The 3,427-nt window shown below is 44.8% G+C and overlaps 1 long non-coding RNA gene across 1 annotated transcript; it reads right to left on the bottom strand.

Moving 5' to 3' along the window:
- Positions 1–1,357: 1,357 nt before the first annotated feature.
- On the bottom strand, positions 1,358–3,036 carry LOC310690360. Its single transcript, XR_014518055.1, has 2 exons — positions 2,549–3,036; positions 1,358–1,933 (listed from the first exon to the last, which is right to left on the bottom strand). It is a non-coding gene; the product is annotated as an uncharacterized lncRNA (long non-coding RNA).
- Positions 3,037–3,427: the final 391 nt, after the last annotated feature.

Below are 3,427 nucleotides of genomic sequence, written 5' to 3'. Positions count from 1 at the left end.
GCTAAAAAGAAAAATATTTTAAAGTTATTAAAAAGATCCAATAGCAAACATCTGGAGAGGTAAATGAAAGCTATAGTACTATACATTTCCAAGCACAATTCAAAGTGTTGGTGCTGATCTTGAAAGCTCTAAACGGCCTCGGCCCAGTATACCTGAAGGAGATTCTCCACCCCCATCGTTCTGCCCAGACACTAAGGTCCAGCGCCAAGGGCCTTCTGGTGGTTCCCTCAATGTGAGAAGTGAAGCTACAGGGAACCAGGCAGAGGGTCTTCTCAGCAGTGGCACCCGCTCTGAGGAATGCCTTCCCATCAGATGTCAAGGAGATAAGTAAATATACAACTTTCAAAAGACATCTGAAGGCAGCCCTGTAGAAGTTTTTATTGTTTTGTTATGTTTATATATATGTATGGAAGTGAGAGCTGGACCATAAAGAAGGCTGATCGCCGAAGAATGGATGCTTTTGAATTCTGGTGCTGGAGGAGACTCTTGAGAGTCCCATGGACTGCAAGAAGATCAAACCTATCCATTCTGAAGAAAATCAGCCCTGAGTGCTCACTGGAAGGACAGATCGTGAAGCTGAGGATCCAATACTTTGGCCACCTCATGAGAAGAGAAGACTCCCTGGAAAAGACCCTGATGTTGGGAAAGATGGAGGGCACAAGGAGAAGGGGACGACAGAGGACGAGATGGTTGGCAGTGTTCTTGAAGCTACCAGCATGAGTTTGACCAAACTGCGGGAGGCAGTGGAAGACAGGAGTGCCTGGTGTGCTCTGGTCCATGGGGTCATGAAGAGTCGGACACGACTAAACAACTAAACAACAACAACATATGGTGGAAGCCACCCAGTCAGTTGGATGGCATATACCGTAATTATTATTATCACCACCACTTTTCATCTTTGTAATGGGTGCCCATGTTATATTTCTAAATTGTACCCCCCCCAAAAAAGGTTGCAGACCTCCAGGTTAATGCAACACTGTCCTTAGGAATAGAGTTCCTTTCATACAGTAAGCCAAAGCAAAGACTTGGAAGCAGCAAAATCCTGCACCCTCCCTGGGATCGGATGAGGATGACAGCTCCCAAAGAGAAAATTCAGATCAGCGGATGTATCCGATTTTCCCAGAAGCCGCAACAATGCCCATAGGGCTGGACCACCCAGAGGGTGCTGCCAATCTCCCTTCCCGAGCTCGTTTCTCAACAATGATGCCATGAAGACATCTGCCTCTCGCTCCCGTCCGTTCTTATTGGGAAGATAAACTTTCCCTCGGCGAAACAGTAGGCCTGGACCCAGACCAGCAACGTGAACCTTGAGTCATCAAAAGGTCTTTTATCAGAAACAATTGCCTCCCTTACATCCTGAACTTATTTCCTTTAATAACTTCCTCTGCCGTGAAGTGTGTGTTTGTTTGTTTTTGAAACATTTTCTAAAAATCAGTAATAATAAAAAATGGGGTGGTATACCCCCTCCCTTCCCTCAATTATAGGACTTGTCCGGACAGAGATCAGACCTACAGATGGATTTTCCAGTCAATTAACAGAATAATGTTGCTTTAAAAAAAAAAAAAGGATTAGGTTTCTCACAGTGCAGCAGTTGTGAGTGTTCCATGTTCCCCTTGGATTCCACTTTTAAAAAGGGGTCGTGAACTCTTTGTCCTGGGTACGAAGAAAAGGTGTCTATCTTGAAGATTGCGGCATCCCCAGACTTCTTCACATGGGAATTGGTTCCAGGAGAACGATACAGAGGGATGGAGGAGATTTTCCCTTTTGAAAGGTGGAGTCAGACGCCCTTCATCTGTTACAAGGGAGGGATTCTCAGATTTTGAGTAGGACGCAACCAAGATTGGAATAAAGGTTTTTCAGGAGGGACAAAGGGTGGATACGGAGAGGGTCTTTCGAGCCTGCCTGTTTGTTCAATCCTCTTGAAAAGTGACTTCTGCAGAAATTCAGAAGCATATAAATCATAGGTGTCAACTTACAGGTTTGAAAGTAAGGGATCAGTAGCCTCGAAAATAAGGGATCAGCAGCCAAAATAAGGGATCAACAATTACTTTGATAAAATACATATTTTGTTGCGTGCAAATGGCTTTAGATACCTATTAGGTCCATAAATTACCATATAGCATATATTCAACACAAAAAAACAGCAACAATTTGTTGTTGACAAAGCACAGCTGGACATAGAAAGGGCCCCATTACCTTCAGTAGCTTATTAAAGGGACATCATCAATAAGGGACAGAAACGGGACATGGCGCTGGGATAAGGGACTGTCCCGCAAATAAGGGACGCTTGACAGCTATGGTATAAATCTATCCCACCACAGGCGTATTTATTTATCCCACCACGGGCCTATTCTTTTATCCCACCACAGGCCCATTCTTTTATCCCACCGCTACCACCAATTTTGCGGCATTCGTACAGAGCCTCTGGTCATCTCACGGGCTATTAACCAGGTCCTCACTTAGTCTCAGTCAGGTTCTCAAATAAGAGTGTAGTTTATTGCAGACACAAACAAACTTTAACTGCATTCCAAACGTTGTTACTCTTTACCTTCTTAGCCTTATTTTATCCTGTCTTTATCTCTTCTACCTCCCCTCACCCAAGAACCAACTGCACGAGCTTTCTCTCTATTTCCAACTGCTTTTCCAACTGCCTTTCCCAACCAACCAACCCACTAAAACCAACCAGCTAACCACCAACAACTAACTCAAACCTTGGGCTAAGCCCTTTTATATACAGGTAGGCTCCGCCTCCGGCTTTCCTATTGGTTTATATATTAACCCTTTCTCTCCCCCTGTACAGACATTTTTTCAAATGAATGGGCAAATGCCACAGAACCCTTTCAAAGTGGACTGGAGAGACAGGCCCTGAAGCTCACTGGTTGACCTCGGACCAGTCGCCATCTCTTGAGGTAACGTACCTCATAGGGTTGTTGCGAGGATGAAATGAGGAGGAGCGCCATGAACATGACCTTTAGCTCCTTGGAAGGAAGGAAGGTGGTATATAAATGTAGTAATCCAGGGGTCAGCAAACTTTTCCAGTAGGGAGCCGGTCCACAGTCATAGAATCATAGAATCATAGAATCATAGAGTTGGAAGAGACCACAAGGGCCATCGAGTCCAACCCCCTGCCAAGCAGGAAACACCATCAGAGCACTCCTGACATATGGTTGTCAAGCCTCTGCTTAAAGACCTCCAAAGTAGGAGACTCCACCACACTCCTTGGCAGCAAATTCCACTGCCGAACAGCTCTTACTATCAGGAAGTTCTTCCTAATGTTTAGGTGGAATCTTCTTTCTTGTAGTTTGGATCCATTGCTCCGTGTCCGCTTCTCTGGAGCAGCAGAAAACAACCTTTCTCCCTCCTCTATGTGACATCCTTTTATATATTTGAACATGGCTATCATATCACCCCTTAACCTCCTCTTCTC

Source organism: Podarcis liolepis (genome assembly GCF_965112155.1).
Source record: "Podarcis liolepis genome assembly, chromosome: 12".
Classification (NCBI taxonomy): domain Eukaryota; kingdom Metazoa; phylum Chordata; class Lepidosauria; order Squamata; family Lacertidae; genus Podarcis; species Podarcis liolepis.
Note: the sequence above shows the minus strand (reverse complement) of the source record. Positions and strands in the feature narration are given on the sequence as shown.